We start from the raw sequence: 20,357 nt of genomic DNA on the forward strand, positions 1-20,357 counted from the left end.
AAATCAGTCTATCTATGACAGGTTGGATTTAGCAGGCATCACAAATATTGTGTGAGTGGAGAAAATAGGGCTGACCACTGATACCAGCATAAAAACCTCTTTGCTAATCAGCCTGGAAGGAAAGAACAAAAAACCGTGCATATCTTAAAGCATTAAGAGTTTCAATCAACGAATCACTTCTCTGCTATCAATTAAAATAAATAAAACACACTACTTTGTTTATTACAACAGGTTGCATTTTTATGGTCTCTCAACCATTTCCAAACACCAGAAATTAAAATAAAGGGACAAATTAACATTTTTCTCCTTCCAGGAACAAATGTCTTAAAATAATTAATTGGCACACTATTTAAGAAGCTTCGAAGTATTAGCAAAAACAGAGAGGAAATCAGGACAGATTTTTAAAAAAAAAAAAAATCATACCATACATTTACATTAAAGTTCTCCCCCCCCCCGCCCCATAAATGTCAAGTAGGAATTTATAAATATGTCCTGTGCCGAAAAGCCAAAGATTATAAAACAAAATAACAATAATTAAGTGCTCCAATGGATTGGGAATTTGAACTAAACTGGATTTCCTCATCAAAGAATAAAACAATCGCAAGCTAGACAAGGAACCCAGAGGAGAGCTCACCGGCGGGCTAAGCCGCAAAGGGAAAAGAGCTCATTTTTTAAGGGGCGCAGGAGATGCCAGGGGCCGCCACCCGAGGAGCAGCTGCCGCGAAACCCGGTTTAGAACAACCCCTAAGGGCCAGGCCGGCCCGGGTCGGGCAGGCAGACTCGGCGGGCCGTGGAAACGCCTCGGTGCAAGGCGGAGGCGTGCGGGGCCAGACACCGCCCCCGGGCTCCGAGCGGCGGCCTCCCCGCAGGAACGGGGTCGCCCCGCTTCTCCTCGCTGGGGAAGAGCCCGTCCCGGATTTGGTTTTGCTACAAAACTTCTTGCAGAAATCTGGCCCCGCTGCCAACACGATCCGCGGGCGGCAAGCGAGCCGAACCAGCAGCGGGGGGAAGAAGAAAGGCCTTTCCCCCCCGCTCCCCACCCCCCAGCAATTGTTCCCAATTAAATTGAAAAGCCGAGGGAGGAATCGCAAGGGCGCTGGGGCTGGCCGGGGGGACAGTGCGGGGGAGACTCCCCTCGGGGGCTTGAGCACGACAGAAATGCACCGGGGGGGGGGTTCCCGACCTGCGATTGTCAGGGACCCGTCCTCCCCCGGCTCCGAAACTGCAGCCGGACAGATCCCCCCGAAGCACAGCGCGGGTTTGTGCGGGTCTGGGGGCTCTTTCCCGCAGGAGCCGCTCATTGCGGAGTCTGGAGATGTGCACAGTCGGCGTGGGCTTCCCTCATCGCTGTGACTTTGACGATTTGCTTCACAGTTTACATGTTCATCCCCCGCAAACTCCCCCCCCCCAAAAAAACCCCTCCAAGGGGGTGCGTCGAGGTTTAAATTAGAAACAACACCAAAGAAAAAGCCACTGGACTGTCTCCCGCTGCAAATTAAACAGGTGTTTTCCTTCCCCCGCCTTCCCAAGTCTGGGGCGAGGGTTTTCAGGGAGAATCCTGCTAATTTCGTTTGGTCAGAAACGAAACGTCCCCCCAGAAGAGAACAGGGGCATTAATGTGGGGAAATTCGCTCTCTTCTCCCCTTTCTCTGCCTCGACCTGCCTTTGCAACACTCGCATTAAATGCCACAAACCAGATCGTGCACAAAATAATGTTGTAAAGTCGGGAAAAGAGAGCTCGGGGAAGAGCAGAGACACGGAGACTGGTTTTTCTTGTCGTCTTCGGAATTATTTCCTCTTTTCATGGTGGTGGGGGGGGGGGCTTTCCATCCCAATTCCTACAGTCCATGAAATGGTCAGAAACAAAGCTCATCAAATGGGAGGATGATTAGAGTGGTTTGAATGTATTGCAACAATCCCCGGCCATACACGTTTCCTGTGTGGACGGAGAAGCATTCAACGCCACTCTCTGAGCAGACAGTTCCTAATGATTTCATTGTGGCAAAACAGATGGTTTTTATGTATTTAGAGCTCAAGGTGAAGAATTAGTTTCCACGCTTCCAACCTAGTTACAGACTTCCCCGCTTTCATTTTTTTTTCATTTTTTTTTTTTGCGGGGAGAGGGGAGAGAGGAAGTTTTCTAGAAAGGATTCAGCCCCTGTAAGCTTTTGCTAGCACTGGCGGGTGATGCAGGAAGTTTTCTCTAGGACATCAGTGAAAACACGCTCACTGCATTTCGCCTTCTCCGGCCAAATGATTTTCCACCGTGCATGTCACACGCGGAGCGGTTTGAGCCTGTTCCGCTGACTATTTACACGGACTCCGGCCCTTTTATTTTGTTTTCAAGAATAAAGCGAGAACAAGTAGTTGGGGCCCCGCCGAGATTCGTCAATTTGATTCCCAGCTGAGAGCGGTTTGGGGGCGAGTCTTTCGGGGGAGGAGTGGCTGGGAGGGGGGGGGGAGGGAGTTGTACAAACTTCCACCGTACCCCAAAATCAGGACAAGTGGTAATTTGCAAAGCACGTTTTAAAAAAAAACCAAATTCAATCCTCCATGGCGGGATGTGTATTTTCCGCTCCGGATTAAAATCGAAGTTCACACGGGCACTGCGCGACTGCCAAAAGGGAAACGCTTTGGCTTCAAGCTACTCCGGGTGCCCGGCGTGCTCGCCGAGCCGGCGGGGCTGCAGGCGCTGCGATAACCCCACAGAAATAAGTCTGAGGTTTTTAAAAAAAAAAAGACAAAAACGATGCGGGGTGGGGGGAGGGGCGTGGAGAGAAGATTTGTTTGTTTCCTCTCAGAAAGTTTTTGGTTCGGTTCGGTTCTGCAGCCCCTGGGAAATGAAGCGGGGGCTGCCCGGAGCAAAGGCAGCCCGAGAGCCCGCGGACGGCGAGGGAAAGCCAGGCAGTAACTCCCCTGGTTGCAAAAATAAAAAGTCAATAAAATACGGTTTAAAATAACCGGCTTTGAATTAAATCTGATCCGCACCATTTCCGGCTGCATTTGGAAACCTTCTGCCCCGGCACCTGATTCCCCCTTGTGCCCACTGGTCCTCACCCCCCGCCCCCCATCGCCAGCACCCCCGCAGAATAATCAGGGGGACGGTCCCAGAGACGCGGCCCCTCTCGGGTTGCAGAAGGAGGCGGCGGCGGCGGGGCTGGATCCTCTCCTTTGATCGGACTTGAACCCACTATCATTATGATCCCCCCCTTGCCTCCCCCGCCACTCGACACCCCCCCCCCATCCCATCCCGGCCCCCATGGCCAGCTGCCTGTGGTGGGGGGATTCAGGAGCTCGCGGCAATCCTTGCATGGGAAAATAAAACTTGCCACGCAAAGTTTGACTCCGCAGAGAGTCCGGATTTGCAGGGAAACCAAAGGGCACCGGCCTCCGTGACTCGGCTCAGGGTCCCCGCAGCCCAGGGAGAGAGGCGTGGGGGAGCCTCTCCTCCAAAGTTAGCCCCGGCTCCTGCCCCGCACAAGCTCCCCCCGCCCGGCCCCCGCACACACAAACGCACGCACACACCTTTGTGATCTCCAGTACTCACAGTGGAAATTCCTCTGGAGATGGCTCCACTTTGTCAGGCTCGGGAAAGCAGGAGCAGAGCGCGGTGCATGGGAAGTCCTGGGCGGGTTTGCAGGCTGTCTTGGATTGCATGGAACAGATCAAGAGACTCAATTGGTGTGAGAGAAGGAGCAACGCTGCCTCTCAGCGCTGGCTCTAATCAGTGAATGAACTTCCACTCTCAGAGGGACTGGAGCAACACACACACACCGAGCCGGGCTGAGCACGGAATACATTAGGCCACTAAGGGAGTATGGGAAATGGAGTCCACCACTGGGGCACAGAGCTGGCCAGCCCAGGCCCGGCCCATCTTGCCCACTGACAGTGGCAAAGGTTTGGCTTCTGGCTAAGGGTTTGTGGCTGGCAGTCAGATTTTTTGCATACAGTTTTCAATGTTTTATTATTTCCCTTGGGAGTTTATTTAGTTCTTGTGAAAGAGAAGAATTAATAGGACTGGTCTATGTCCCCCAAATTTCCCTCACTCCCTGCAGCCGCCCCTTGGCCCTTACATGCAGCATAGCTAATCCTACCCTATCCTGTATGATAAAATTATACCCTATATTTACAGAACACCTTTTACCCTGAAGCTTCCCAGCGCACCATACAAATTATGGGCCAGTCCCACCAGCAACCTGTGCCCAGAACAACTTTGCAGCCATTCAAAACTCATAATAACAAAACCCACGCACCACAGGCCATGCTATCATTCATTCTCTTCTCGGGTATGAGAAGAGACACGCTCTTTTTTTGTTTTTTTTTTGTTTACACACATTTCTATGGCACTCAACGCGGTGCCACCTGACCACGTCAGAACATTAACTAATTTAACCTTGCACCACCAGTGGGAGGCAGGGGAGTGTTAAAAACATGATTCAAGTGGGGAAAGACAGGCAGAGAGACCATAAGTGACTTGCCGAGACTCATACGAGAAATCAGTGGCGGAGCCAAAAAGAAAATGCACGTCTTGTGACTCTCAGACTGTTTCGTATGCACACACACAACACTGGTATTTTAAGTGTAGCAGTGAGGAACATGATTCGTCTACCCACACTAGCGCACTCGTCCCTGTACACAAAGGAATTATTTAATTCACCTAAATGAGCACCTAAAGCTCATGCTCAGATAAATTGGTTAGTCTCTAAGGTGCCACAAATCCTCCTTTTCTTTTTGCAAAGACAGACTAACACAGCTGCTACTCTGAAACCTGTCACCTAAATCAGGAACTGATGTCAGAGACATTCATTCAGTGATGGAGGGAATCATTTTTTAACATTAAAAAATGTCAGTTCTTTCCTTTTTAAAAATAAATAATATAGAGACCGGTTTTTTGGCTCCCTCTTCTCTGATTGTGCATGGACACTGTGAAGTATAATGGGGATACATTTGTTATAAAGAGGGGAAGGAGGTCAGCTTCTTACTGTAACAACCTGGGTTGTTGTCTCTGTGTGTGCGTGTATGCAGCGTGTGAGCCTGTGCGGGTGTGTATTCCTGGCCTCCTCACTCTTTCATGAAGAATAGCAACAGCTTTTGTTTAAGGTGGGACTCATTACTAAAGTTATCTAGAACTCCAGTTTTGTCTGACTCTCCCAAAATTACATACGAGCCCAAAGCCAATGGGAGTTTTGGGTGGTTAAGAAATGCAGGTTCAGACCCTACCTCACACTTTGCAGAACATAAAGGTTTGCTTCTCTTGTGGATTGAAATCTATCCACCCTTTTTATATCACCTCAGGCAGACCAATGTTTTCTTAGGTAGCCAGCATGGTTGCATGCCCAATGCATGACTAAACCTTAACAGGATAAAAGTAGCCAAACAAAGCCTTCCTCCTTTTTACACTTAATATCTCAAAATAAAAATAACCTTGACATTCCAAGCCTCTGAAATCAGCAAACGCCTGTGTCTAAAGATGCTTCAAGTGCTTGCTCCACTCCCTGTCGGCCATGTCATGGTGGAGCAATACAGATGGTGGTACTCAAGGAAATGTGTATGACACTGTTTGGAGATGCTCACTACACAGTTTGTTATAGTATGTAGTGTGTGTACACCAGAGTAAGAATGCTCCATGGACAGACAGCAAAATGCCTTTTCCATGACATCGTGGTCCATCCACAGGACACCAGGCTGGAAGTCAGGGATTATTCCTGGCGCTGCTACACATTCCCTGTGTGATTCTGGGTAACTTTCTGCTCCTCTGTTTTTCAGGTACTTCTAAGGCACTTATCTCATTGAGATCTAAGAGCGGATGCTTGGGTCACAGAGAATTTTAATTTGTACCACAGTTCACAGAATTCCCTCCTCTCTTATTCAATATTTTCTTGCCAGGATTCCTTGTGGAACCTGACTGGCAGCTTCCTAAGTGAGTGAGTTAATGCCGCATGCTGTGGCAAAGCTCCCATTGAAGTCAACAGCAGCCAGATTTTCAGAAGTGGCCACTGATTTTTGGGTGCCGCACCCCTAAGGGTGCCCAACTTCAGACACCTGGGTCCAGAGAGCACGCAACACCCATTCACTTAGTGGGAGCATGGGCGATTGACCTTTCAGAAAATCAGAACCTAGGTTTCTCAAGTTGGACAGCCAAAAAATTAGATCCCCAAATTCAGAGGCCACTTAAAAGAAAATTAGTCCAGGTGTAAGGACTGAGTCGTTAGCAAGGGGGCAGCCTGGGATATTGACAGCTGACAGTCACCGTTCTGTTTGCTTGTGAAAGAGTCAAATACTCGATCTCAAAGAAATGTGTCAAAGTTTTGGTGTCTCAAACTTTGAGGGAAATAACTGAATTTAAGGATATTGGTTTCCTACTTGCTGAGCATATCAAATGATACATACAGTATCATGTAAAGTAGTGTGTAAACAGACATATGAAATCACTTTCCAAACACAGAGGGCAGTGAGAGAATTTTTCAGACTCTCACCCCAGTCTTTCATGTGTTTAGGTACATGGGGGCAACTTTACACACGTGAGTAGTCCTATGTGAGTAAAAGTACATACTTGATTAAATGTTTGCAGGATCAAGGCCACTGGTTGGTATAATAAAGACAAAAGATCTTTGCAAGTAATTAAACATTGTAATTCTGGACTATCTAATTACTGAAGAGGAAGGACTGGTACCTCCAAAGCCCTGGGATATTGTTCTACTATTATGTAAAAATTGGTCTTTAACCATTCCAGCTGAAGATCTTTTGTCCTCATACCTCACCTGTGAGTTCTCTATACACTGGATCTAGCTATCTCTAAAAGGCACCAATTACCCCTGATTATAGTTGAATTTCTCAGACTGAAATATAGATTTAGAACAATGTAGGATTTTTTAACATAAAAGTAGCGCTTTTCATATTGCTCACTTCTAACATCTTTTTTTGCAAACCCAAGTAGCTGCCAAAAAAGCTGCATATGCAAACACACACAAATACCATAGTACGATATATAAGGCACTGATCTCGCAATAAGCCCCATGCTGAGATCATTGAACAATTGGCTCCTTAGATAAATATTCCTCTAAACTCATATATATTAGCCATATTTTAAAAAAACATTAGAGTTTTGACACACACAAAGGAAATCAAGTTAAAAATGAACAGATCTCTTCCAGAAACCTTTAAAAATATTCTGTTTGAGAACAATGTTACTAATCATATTTACATTACAGCTTACAATAGCAATTATCAAATTCTGGTTTAAGAAAGTACTTTGATGATAAGGTCATATTTTCAGGTAGGTATAACGTTCTGAAAAAACGACCCTTTGGATTTAAATTTCTTACACTTTGTTCTCAGCCAAAAAGCAATTAAAACAATTTATTTTTTAAGTTTATAGAAAACCTTTCTGAGTTTCTGAGTATGGAAAAAAGGGGCCAATTCCTCACCTCAGATATAGTTTATACCAGCTGAAGATCTGGGCCCTTTGTTGTAGGCTTTAAGAAAATTGCTTTTAAAAAAAGTGCAGGGTTTTGTTTGTTTTGAGGTTGCACATAATTAGTTAAAACACTTAAAGTCAAAAATACAAATTTGGCATTTAGTTGTCTTCTGTGAGAAGTATCTGCAAAGGTAAACTTGAGAAAATGATTGAATTAATATAATCCGTTTTTTTTTTTAATTCCTTATCTGTGTTACCAATGGCGGTCCTAATCCTGCAATCAGATCCATGAGCAAGGACCCTGAAGCAAGGTGCAGCCCCATTGGCACAAAGGTCCAATGCTCCAGATGCTCATGCCTTAGCATAGTGTTGCAATGTTTGGATTGCAAACACTGTGCACAGAATGCTAAATCCAAATTAAATTAGCATATGTAGGCCCTGATCCTATAAAGCTTTATGCATGTGCTTAACTTTATGCACATTGACTTCAATGGGACTACTCAGGGTATGCAACGTTAAGCACATGTGTAAGACAGCAGGATCAGGGCCTTTGATGATATAAGCGCTTTGGGGGAGGGACTGTACTTTTGTTATGTCTGTGTACCAATGCCTAGAACAATAGAACCTGGTCCCTGACTGGGATCTCTAGGTGCTACTACATACTACAAATAATAACCGTAGCAATAATTAATTGAAAAAATACATGTTATTCTAATGTTATGAAAATACTTATACTCAATCTAGTTTACGAAATTTTAAAAAAGAAACAAAATGTGTTCCTAAACTATTGGATAGCATTCTATAAAGAAACAAAGAAGTTACCAGTGAGTGAAAACAACATACAAGGGATGCCCTATTTTCTGCTTCAATATAAGTGCATGCAGGGTGTGGCTATCTGAACAGACATGCATCTGGATGTGTCCAGATTTGTACACAGATTGAGGCCACTACCTGCCTGCCCAAACCCTGCAATGCTCCCCACCTACTTTAGAGTGGAGTTATTGTCAGAAAAGTGACTATGTAAAAATGGCACCTGCTTACTCATCAGGTGTCGTTCCCCCCCCCCCTTTTTTTTTTTCTCATCTATTTTGATCACAGATGAGTCCCTTGTTTATGTTTGGGTGAGATTGCAGCTGTATTCCACAGTTAAAGACAAGAGCTTTTTGAAGCCACTTTGATTTGTCATGTCGCAGCCTCAGACCGGTTCAGCAAGAACACCGAAGATGAAGATTTACCTCTGAGGTTGGGAACATTATTCTGATCTAAGCAGCTGAGCGGGGCTTACTCTAGTGATTGACATGTGGGCTGTCCAATAGCTCAGCAGAGGTAATATGGGGTGTTTCTGTTGTAGAATCCTTCTAGCGGTACTGAATCCGTACTGTTCTCTGCCAGTCCATGCCCTCTGGTATGGTTGGGGCTGTGAGTTACATGCTTAAAATCCCAATTGCATTCCAACGTTTGGAATTCAGAGCTGGCAAACTGTCACTCCCTGTTTCTTCCAGAATGAGCCATTTACTTTTCGGTGACCTGATGACTTGCGGGACCAGTGAGAAGCAAAATTTCTACCAGTCTAGAGCAACAGTCAAAGGGAAGCACGTTGCTTTTCTTCACACAGCTCTGCTGCTGTTCTTTTCCAAGGCCTGTCAGGCAGTGCTGTGCATACGAGAGATCCTTTGAGGACTGTCTTTCTGGTCATTCTGCAAAACTCATGTGATTCCACCTTCTGGGTAGGTCCTGCCCCAGGCTGGGTCTCCACATCAACATTGCAGTTCATACCCAGCACGATACGAGTGCCATAGGGAATAGGATCAGCAGCTTTGGAGAGTCACCCTGTCCTTGCACAGGAGTTACAGAACGGATGGAAGATCACTGACAGGTAACTGGACCAACCATAGCTTGGATCCAGCCTGCAATTGCACATCAGCCATAAAGGCTGTGTTAATCAGTTCTAATTTACTGAGGTCAGGTGCATAGAATCATAGAATCATAGAATATCAGGGTTGGAAGGGACCTCAGGAGGTCATCTAGTCCAACCCCCTGCTCAAAGCAGGACCAATCCCCAACTAAATCATCCCAGCCAGGGCTTTGTCAAGCCTGACCTTAAAAACTTCTAAGGAAGGCAATTCCACCACCTCCCTAGGTAACGCATTCCAGTGCTTCACCACCCTCCTAGTGAAAAAGTTTTTCCTAATATCCAACCTAAACCTCCCCCACTGCAACTTGAGACCATTACTCCTTGTTCTGTCATCCGCTACCACTGAGAATAGTCTAGATCCATCCTCTTTGGAACCGCCTCTCAGGTAGTTGAAAGCATCTATCAAATCCCCCCTCATTCTTCTCTTCCGCAGACTAAACAATCCCAGTTCCCTCAGCCTCTCCTCATAAGTCATGTGTTCCAGTCCCCTAATCATTTTGGTTGCCCTTCGCTGGACACTTTCCAATTTTTTCACATCCTTCCTGAAGTGTGGGGCCCAAAACTGGACACAGTACTTCAGATGAGGCCTCACCAATGTCGAATAGAGGGGAACGATCACGTCCCTCGATCTGCCGACAACGCCCCTACTTATACATCCCAAAATGCCATTGGCCTTCTTGGCAACAAGGGCACACTGTTGACTCATATCCAGCTTCTCATCCACTGTAACCCCTAGGTCCTTTTCTGCAGAACTGCTGCCTAGCCATTGGGTCCCTAGTCTGTAGCGGTGCATTGGCTTCTTCCGTCCTAAGTGCAGGACTCTGCACTTGTCCTTGTTGAACCTCATCAGATTTCTTTTGGCCCAATCCTCCAATTTGTCTAGGGCCCTCTGTATCCTATCCCTACCCTCCAGAGTATCTACCTCTCCTCCCAGTTTAGTGTCATCTGCAAACTTGCTGAGGGTGCAATCCACACCACCCTCCAGATCATTTATGAAGATATTGAACAAAACCGGCCCGAGGACCGACGCCTGGGGACTCCACTTGATACCGGCTGCCAACTAGACATGGAGCCATTGATCACTACCCGTTGAGCCCAACAATCTAGCCAACTTTCTATCCACCTTATAGTGCATTCATCCAGCCCATACTTCTTTAACTTGCTGGCAAGAATACTGTGGGAGACCGTGTCAAAAGCTTCACTAAAGTCAAGGAACAACACGTCCACTGCTTTCCCCTCATCCACAGAGCCAGTTATCTCGTCATAGAAGGCAATTAGATTAGTCAGGCATGACTTGCCTTAGGTGAATCCATGCTGACTGTTCCTGATCACTTTCCTCTCCTCTAAGTGCTTCAGAATTGATTCCTTGAGGACCTGCTCCATGATTTTTCCAGGGACTAAGGTGAGGCTGACTGGCCTGTCATTCCCAGGATCCTCCTTCTTCTCTTTTTTAAAGATGGGTACTACATTAGCCTTTTTCCAGTCGTCCGGGACTTCCCCCGATCGCCAGGAGTTTTCAAAGATAATGGCCAATGGCTCTGCAGTCACATCCGCCAACTCCTTTAGCATTCTCGGATGCAGCGCATCCAGCCGCATGGACTTATGCTCGTCCAGCTTTTCTAAATAGTCCCGAACCACTTGTTTCTACAGAGAGGGCTGGTCACCTCCTCCCCATGCTGTGGTGCCCAGTGCAGCAGTCTGGGAGCTGACCTTGTTCGTGAAGACAGAGGCAAAAAAAGCATTGAGGACATTAGCTTTTTCCACATCATCTGTCACTAGGTTGCCTCCCTCATTCAGTAAGGGGCCCACACTTTCCTTGACTTTCTTCTTGTTGCTAACATACCTGAAGAAACCCTTCTTGTTACTCTTAACATCTCTTGCTGGCTGCAACTCCAGATGTGACTTGGCCTTCCTGATTTCACTCCTGCATGCCCGAGCAATATTTTTATACTCTTCCCTGGCCATTTGTCCAATCTTCCACTTCTTGTAAGCTTCCTTTTTGTGTTTAAGATCAACAAGGATTTCACTGTTAAGCCAAGCTGGTCGCCTGCCATATTTACTATTCTTTCTACACATCGGGATGGTTTGTCCCTGTAACCTCAATAAGGATTCTTTAAAATACATCCAGCTCTCCTGGACTCCTTTCCCCCTCATGTTATTCTCCCAGGGGATCCTGCCCATCAGTTCCCTGGGGGAGTCAAAGTCTGCTTTTCTGAAGTCCAGGGTCCATATTCTGCTGCTCTCCTTTCTTCCTTGCGTTAGGATCCTGAACTCGACCATTTCATGGTCACTGCCTCTCAGGTTCCCATCCACTTTTGCTTCCCCTACTAATTCTTCCCGGTTTGTGAGCAGCAGGTCAAGAAGAGCTCTGCCCCTAGTTGGTTCCTCCAGCACTTGCACCGGGAAATTGTCCCCTACACTTTCCAAAAACTTCCTGCAGAGAGTGTGCAGAACCAGGCACGCTAGGGGCAGATGAAAGAAACCCTGTGGTAGCAACTATAGAATTGTCAGGCTGGAAGGGCCCTGGAGAAGTCACCAAGGCCAGCCCCCTGGAATAACCTGTCCTTAGGGAAAGTTCCCTCCTAACTCCCAATAGTTAGATGTGGGCTCAAGCCCTGAGGCATAAGAGTTTATATCCCTTCCAAACCATTTGTTTATATTTAAAAATATTTGGTAGTCTAACTCTGGATATTCTTGTTCGCCATGTAAATGTCCAAACCTTTTTAAAAATTCTGCTATACTCTTAACCTCAAAATATCCTATAGCAATGGGTTCCACAGGTGAATGGTTTCCTTTTGCCAGTTTCCTTTTGTTTCCTTTTGCCAGTTCTGAGTTTTGCCAGTTCTGAAGTGTTTCCTTTTGCCAGTTCTGAGTTTGCCAGTTTCTGGTTTCATTGGTGGTCTTTTCTTTTGTAAGAAAAAGGATGAACAGAACTGCCCGAGCTACTTTTGCTTTATACCATTCATTCTTGTATGTACTTTCACACGGGAAAGGAGGGAGGCAGATAAGTAGCCTGGGATGAGATCTAGAACTGGAATAGCTATAAATGCAAAGCACTCTGGGCCCGGGGTGGGGGGAGAGCATGGGGGAACAGGAGTAAGGGGAGTGCAGCCCTGAAAAGTTTGAGGACCACTGACTTAAAGGATACCCTTAAATGATGCTTCAAGCAGGCCGGACTTATGGGCTCCTGCCGCCTGGGGTCCCTGTTTCTGGGTTTCACAAGCATGGGGCTGGCGTAGGAGAATGGTCTTCTCAGAAGCCTGAATGCCCTGGCACCAGCTTCCTCCAGATGGGACTTCCCATGGTTCTGCCCCTCTCGGCCGGATGGGGCCCACGTGGCTCTGTGTCCCCGCAGGAAGCCCCACCCTGGGATATCAGTGGGGAGCCCTTGGGAGCCATGCTGGAGATGTGGCAGCTAGGCCTGGAGGCTCCTTACCACACTCCCCAGTGCTGGCAACGTCTGGGCGGTGTCCACTGCCCCCATCCACAGCGGGAGGGGAGGGTCAGGAGCGAGGCACGCGGCTGCTGGTTCGGGCTCGAGCGGCGTCGCTGTGACTTTCCCTCCGGCGCCGTTCCCCTCCCCTTCGGTTACGGGGCGGGGAACCGCTTCTGCCTGCCGAGGGCCAGGCTCCCCACCCGTCAGTCGCCGGGGGGGCAGAGCGGGCGGCACAGACTGTCCCTCCGGCCTCGGCCTTGCGGGGCCGACCTCACGCTGCAAACGCCTCAGCAGGGGCACGGAGCCACGGGGACAAGGGAAAAGCAGCCCCAGGCCACAGCTGGGACGCAGCGGGACAAACGCTGGGGCCCCGCGCCCAGGCCGAGGCTGGGGCTGAGGGCGGGCGGCGAGCGCTGGCTGAGCCGCTCTCCTGCCCAGCACGGGGAGGCTCAGCCAATTTGGCGGGAACTCTAGCGGGCGCCCATGTCCTGCCCTGGTGCAGCTCCGCCTAGAGGTACCTAGGAAATAAGGCGCCGGCGGACGGCGGCTGCGGTCCCGCCACAGTGGATCTGTGGCCCCCAGCGCGCTGAACAGCGGCGAGCGCCTGACTGGAGGCCGGGGGGGAAGGTTAGCCACAGACAGGAGCCCCGGGGGTGGCTGGGAGGAGGAGGGAAGGTAAATACAGCAACAAGGCATTCTGCTCCCAGCGAGACACTGCCAGCAGCTCCCCAGCTCCCCCGAGCTACAGAGGAGGCAGCCACCTAGAAATGTAGGGCTGGGAGGGACCTGAAGAATATGTCTGCACTGCGGCAAGACATCCGCCCACCGTGCAGGGTCTGAGAGCACGGGCTCCCGCCTGACCCCAAACGTCTACAGCCCCCGAGCCGGAGCCCCACAAGCCCGAGTCAGCTGGCCCAGGCCAGTCGCGGGTGTTTAATTGCAGTGTAGACACACCCGGGGAGGCCGTCTAGTCCAGGTCCCCGGTGCGGAGGCAGGACCAAGTAAACGTAGGTCCCTGACAGGTGTCTGTCCAGCTTGGAGTGACGGGTTTTCCACAACCTCCCTTGGAAGCCTGTTCCAGAGCTTCACAACCCTGACAGCTACAAAGTTTTTCCTAATATCTAACCTAAATCTCTCTCGCTGCCCATTACTTCTTGTCCTACCTTCAGTGAACATGGAGAACAATTGATCACCATCCTCTTTATCACAGCCCTTAACATTTTTAAGACTATCAGGTTCCTCCTTAATCTTTTGTTCTCAAGAGTAAGCAGGCCCGATTTTGTTAACCTTTCCTCTGAGGTCAGGTTTTCTAAATCTTTGATCATTTTTGTTGCTCTCCTTCAGACTCTCTCCAATTTGTCCACATCTTTCCTAAAGTGCAGGGCCCAGAACTGGACACAATACTCCAGCTGAGACCTAATCAGAACGGCCTAGAGCAGGACAGTTACCTCCTGAGTTAACAACAATCCTGTTAATACACTAAAATAAGTTGGCCTGTTTCTTGCTTTGTCTCTGAACCAAACTAAAATAACTGCACAAAAATCCTCTTTTCCCTTTCACACTTTCACACACCCCACAGTGATATCAGACTTTTTTGCAACTCTGTCCCATTGTTGGTTCATTTCAGTGTGTGATCCACTATAGTCCCCAGATCCTGTTCAGCAGTACTGCTGTCAGGACAGTCATTCCCCATTTTGTAGCTGTGGATTTTATCTTTACTTCCTTTATTTTTTCTTGCATTTAACTTTATTTAATGTCATCTTGCTGAATTCAGACCAATTTGCCAATTTGTCAAGGTCGTTTTGAATTCTACTCCAGTCCACCAAAGTGCTTACAACCCCTCTTATCTTGATGTAATCCACAAACTGCACTTCATTACACAAGTCATTCATAAAAATGTTGAATAGCACGAGGCCCAGGACTGACTCCACTGGGCAAAGCCTGGATAACTACTCTCTGTAGTTCAATAAAGTGAAATAATTAAATTTCATATTTTTTCTAATTTTTTGCTGACACATTCAGATATTTCTGGTTTTTTTAAAATATTAATGGATATTTTTAATTAAAAATACCCCTTATTTCTCTATTTACACCCTCCGCCCCCAATTTGCAGCAAGAGAGAGGAATATTTTATTGCCGATTTTGATTTAGGCAGATGCTGTGATTTCTTTCAAAATTTCAAAATTCATTTTTTTAAAATTCTGATTTTTAAAACATTTTAATTAAATAAAATTATGCTGTGGGGGAAAATTGGAAAATAAAATGGGGCCATTACAAAAAAAACAGAACGAAAACATATTTTTCAATTTGCAAACATTTTTGCAATTATTTCCTTCAGTCCTTGAGCCAGCTCCAATCCTGACACGGTGGCAAAGAGCTTTTCACCTGGCTATTATTGTTACTTTAAGATGGTTATCATTGGTATTTTATTTATGGAGAGCTAGAGCATACACAGCATTGCACAGCACATACCAGAGGGCTTGATCCTGTGAAGTCCTGAGTTCCCTCATCCCCCACTGACTTCACTGGGAAAGGAGAGTGCTCAGTTCCTCTCAGGATTGAGACCAGCGTCTCTGCTCTGATGAGCTTATGCTCTAACACACACAAATTTGATACACAGGACAGCAATTGAGAGAGGAGTAAGGGCTGAGAACTCATTGAGGAGGTTACCTGGATTTGAAGGAGGAGAGCAGCAGCCAGCCACACAGGGACTGGGGGGCTTTTCCAGGCATAAGGGGTGGCACAGAAGAATTGGAAGAACCAAGAAGAGCAGGAAGCCAAAGGAGCCGCGTGGAGGGAGGATGCTGAGGGACACAGAGAGAGAAGGCCATGTGTTAGGTATCTTGCAGGATAGCCAGAGAGGTCCTGTGGAGGAGAGGGTACAACCTAGGATAAAGGAACAGAGATTTGGGAGGGCTCAGGCCAGTGCAGGGCCCTGGGAACTGATGTGCTGTTTGAAGGAGAGAGGAAGAGAGCGCAGGGGCTTGAGGAGGAAGTGATGGGGCTGGAGCAGCAGGAGAGGAAGCGGATGTGAGCAGTGGTATTTTGGAGGGATGAGCAGTGGGATGCAGAGAGTCCCAGAAAGGAGGAGGCTATCGCGGGCTATCCACAATACATAACGCTTTCCACGGGGCCCCCAGAATTGGGACTCACTGTCCTACTCTCAGCAGGTCACTTCACCACCTTGGACAGCCTGGTCTTCTGACACTGCACTGCCCCACGTGGCGGCTGGACGTACTGGATCCGCGGCGGCCCCCGGCCCCTCGGAACTCCAGTCTCAGTCAGGTAACGTCGGCTATTGCAGCCAGCCATCAGCGCTACCTTGCAGTGCCTGGCAGAACCAATCAGTGTCCCTCTAATTTTTCCCACCCATGTGTGGAATGAATTTTGTTCTGTGCACCAATATGGAGGTGATGTGTGACACGACCCTGTGTGGCCCATCACCTCCATATTGGTGCACATAACGAAATTCATGGGGCAGGGATGGGGCCGAGGGCTTTGGCGTGTGGGAGGGGGCTCAGGGCTGGGGCAGAAGGCTGGGGTGCAGCGGGGGGGGGTGAGGACTCTGTCTGGGGGTGTGGGCTCTGGGGTGGGGCCAGGCATGAGGGGTTTGGGATTCAGGATGCGATGGGGCTACAGTGGGGAGAGAGGACACCCCCCCAGGCCTCTCTCGCCGCAGCAGCACCAGGGCTGGGGGGGAGGGACACCTCTTCTCCAGCTGCAGCAGATCATAGAATCATAGAATATCAGGGTTGGAAGGGACCCCAGAAGGTCATCTAGTCCAACCCCCTGCTCAAAGCAGGACCAATCCCCAATTAAATCATCCCTGCCAGGGCTTTGTCAAGCCTGACCTTAAAAACTTCTAAGGAAGGAGATTCTACCACCTCCCTAGGTAACGCATTCCAGTGTTTCACCACCCTCCTAGTGAAAAAGTTTTTCCTAATATCCAATCTAAACCTCCTCCACTGCAACTTGAGACCATTACTCCTTGTCCTGTCATCTTCTACCACTGAGAATAGTCTAGAACCATCCTCTTTGGAACCGCCTCTCAGGTAGTTGAAAGCAGCTATCAAATCCCCCCTCATTCTTCTCTTCTGCAGGCTAAACAATCCCAGCTCCCTCAGCCTCTCCTCATAAGTCATGTGTTCCAGTCCCCTAATCATCTTTGTTGCCCTTCGCTGGACTTTCTCCAATTTTTCCACATCCTTCTTGTAGTGTGGGGCCCAAAACTGGACACAGTACTCCAGATGAGGCCTCACCAATGTCGAATAGAGGGGAACGATCACGTCCCTCGATCTGCTCGCTATGCCCCTACTTATACATCCCAAAATGCCATTGGCCTTCTTGGCAACAAGGGCACACTGCTGACTCATATCCAGCTTCTCGTCCACTGTCACCCCTAGGTCCTTTTCCGCAGAACTGCTGCCTAGCCATTGGGTCCCTAGTCTGTAGCTGTGCATTGGGTTCTTCCGTCCTAAGTGCAGGACCCTGCACTTATCCTTATTGAACCTCATCAGATTTCTTTTGGCCCAATCCTCCAATTTGTCTAGGGCCCTCTGTATCCTATCCCTACCCTCCAGCGTATCTACCACTCCTCCCAGTTTAGTATCATCCGCAAATTTGCTGAGAGTGCAATCCACACCATCCTCCAGATCGTTTATGAAGATATTGAACAAAACCGGCCCCAGGACCGACCCCTGGGGCACTCCACTTGACACCAGCTGCCAACTAGACATGGAGCCATTGATCACTACCCGTTGAGCCCGACAATCTAGCCAACTTCTACCCACCTTATAGTGCATTCATCCAGCCCATACTTCTTTAACTTGCTGACAAGAATACTGTGGGAGACCGTGTCAAAAGCTTTGCTAAAGTCAAGAAACAATACATCTACTGCTTTCCCTTCTTCCACAGAACCAGTAATCTCATCGTAGAAGGCGATTAGATTAGTCAGGCATGACCTTCCCTTGGTGAATCCATGCTGGCTGTTCCTGATCACTTTCCTCTCATGTAAGTGCTTCAGGATTGATTCTTTGAGGACCTGCTCCATGATTTTTCCAGGGATTGAGGTGAGGCTGACTGGCCTGTAGTTCCCAGGATCCTCCTTCTTCCTTTTTTAAAAGATTGGCACTATATTAGCCTTTTTCCAGTCGTCTGGGACTTCCCCCGTTCGCCATGAGTTTTCAAAGATCCGGGGCTGGGCTGGACTGGGGCAGGGGTACCTCTCCCCTGGCTACGGCAGGTCCGGGCCAGGCTGAGTTGGGGCGGGGGCTGGGCATCTCTCCGCTGGCCGCAGCAGGTCTGGGGCTGGGGGAGAGGCATCTCTCCCTGTCATAGCCCTGAGTGCTTGTGCGGTGCTTATTAGGCTGCTGGACAGCAATGTGGCCGCGCAGCTTAGGGGGAACTTAGGAACCAATCATCACTGATCACATTCCAGGTCTCGGACTCACCAGGAAAAGGGGAAGGGCCATTCTGCTGGGAGCTGGAAACTTTTAAAGATTGGTGGCACTGTATTTCTTTGTAGCCCGGCACACCAAACTACAGCCAGGTAGACCTAGCAAGCTTTTATGGTTGCTCTCCCTTGTGGTTAGCTAGGGTATAACATGAGCTCACTCAGTGAGGGTAGAACCGATGGGACAACTAGTGTGAGTTTGGGCTAGTCTCCTGAATGAGATTTTGCAGGACCAGGCTCAATGTCATTATTAATAATATTTGTATGGATCTATCAGATTTGATGTTGCTTTACCACAATGAAAAAGACAGGATGCTTATTGCAAAGAGCTTACAGTCTAAGGACCTAATTCAGGGAGGTGCTAGGTGCCCCCAATCATTACAGTAATAATAAATGACAGCTGAGGATGTGGAAATGGACTGTGGTTTAGACAGAAATATTCTAACCTTTCGCTACAGGTGTTTTTCATGCTGCAGCGTAATACAAAGGGATTCCGTTTTGGGATTCTGACTGCAGAGCGTTCATGGCTTAGGATGTCGGCCAAATTCACCCAGAGTGAAATCAGGTGTAAGTGTGACTTCCATGGTGTAAGTGTAAGTGACTTAAGCCCTCTGCCAGGAGCTGAATTTCACCTGACTGGAGTGATGGTCCTGGAAGTCCAGCCTTCCCGATAGCGCTCACCGCTGTAACTGCTAGGGTAAGAGTGCTGCAATGCCAATGAGACAGCACCAGAAACCCCCCATGCACCTTCGCCACGTTGGCTGACCAGGGCTCGCATAATGGTCCAATGCACTGGTGCGGTGCTAATGAGCCAGCCTTCATGGTAGCCCACAGTGCTGTTGTCATGCCAACAAAATGGTATTCATCTCTGGGAAAAAAATAACCAACTAAATAAATAAATACTTTCTTTCTCTGGACGGATGTTTGTTTAATAAGAGTTGGAGGTTAAACCTGGAGGGGGGAAGCGGGGGAGAACCCAGGCTGAAAAAAACAAACTGATCTCTGGTCCAGTGTGAGCAAAATAAAATGTGTGTTTCACCCTCTCAGAAGCTCCTGGGCCTTTCGGGAGATTCCGCACAAAGCCCTCTTTCCAAACGCCTGGCTCAGCCAACCTTTCTATAGCAAAGCTCAGAGGAAGCGCTAAGGGGAGGAGTTCCTGCCCAATTATTCCCCATGGGGCCCACACTCAAATTCTGTGGATCATCTGAGAGTCACCTGAGGCCTAGGACCTCCATGCAGACGGCTGGGTCTCTACACTGGTGGTAATCTCTGTGATGGGGACAGTAGGCATCTCCTGAGCTCTGCCCCCACCCAGCACAGGGCTGCCTCCTCCCAATGCCTGGTACATCCCTACCCCTCACAGATCCCCGGACCATGAGCTATCCTCATAGGGGCTGGAGGAAGGGAAGGGGTCAGCAGCAGAGCCACCGGACCTCTTCCTCCACCAGGGAACCTCCTTTCTCCGGGGCAGAGTCTGCCGGGCTTCAGCGTCTCAGCTGTTCCTGGTCATGGAACCTGGAGCTCCAGCTCTGGAAGCAGCTGGCATGATTTATTCTTCCAAAGTTAGAATGGTGCTGTGCTTCGTATAGCGCATCCGATATCTCTGTGATGAAGGCAGGCTCTGAACAGCAGCATCAGCCAGTGAGGGCCTCATCCGGCTCCCGCTAACATCAGTGGAAAGACATGGGAGCCGATTCAAAGCACTGCAATACAGAGCATTGTGTAAGTGCTAAAGACTATAGCATGAGTCTCAAGATGAGGCATGGATGGTTCAAGCCAGAGTTTATATTAGATTTAGCATGTATCAGTCCATGTAGGTTCTTGTATGTCCTTCATCACCTTAGTATCCGAACACATGTTTTCTTAAGAGATACAAATATCATCCCAAGGGCATGTGGCAGAACTGTCATATTGAAATAGATTCCCTTCATTGCTTTATGTGCAGGGACTCTGCCTTTTCCTGACTGCTCGGTATCTGGAGTAGTCACTCTCCTCTAGCCCTGCGGCTCTCAACCTTTCCAGCCTACTGGACCCCTTTCAGGAGTCTGATTGGTCTTGTGTGCCCCCAAGTTTCACCTCACTTTAAAACTACTTGCTTATAAAATCAGACAAAAATATAGAAGCATCACAGAACATT

General features: G+C 48.4%; 1 protein-coding gene across 4 annotated transcripts in view; it reads right to left on the reverse strand.

Moving 5' to 3' along the window:
- Nucleotides 1-3,673, reverse strand: part of RNF220 (ring finger protein 220) — a 334,084-nt gene extending 330,411 nt beyond the window's left edge. For 2 of the 4 annotated variants that reach the window (XM_084636163.1, XM_084636161.1), the window contains exon 1: nt 3,548-3,673. The gene's annotated coding sequence lies outside the window, so the exon portion shown is untranslated. The remainder of the gene's footprint in view (nt 1-3,547) is intronic. The other 2 variants (XM_084636164.1, XM_084636162.1) reach the window with 1 other exon arrangement.
- Nucleotides 3,674-20,357: the final 16,684 nt, after the last annotated feature.

Source organism: Lepidochelys olivacea (genome assembly GCF_965140295.1).
Source record: "Lepidochelys olivacea isolate rLepOli2 genome assembly, chromosome: 8".
Taxonomy (NCBI): domain Eukaryota; kingdom Metazoa; phylum Chordata; order Testudines; family Cheloniidae; genus Lepidochelys; species Lepidochelys olivacea.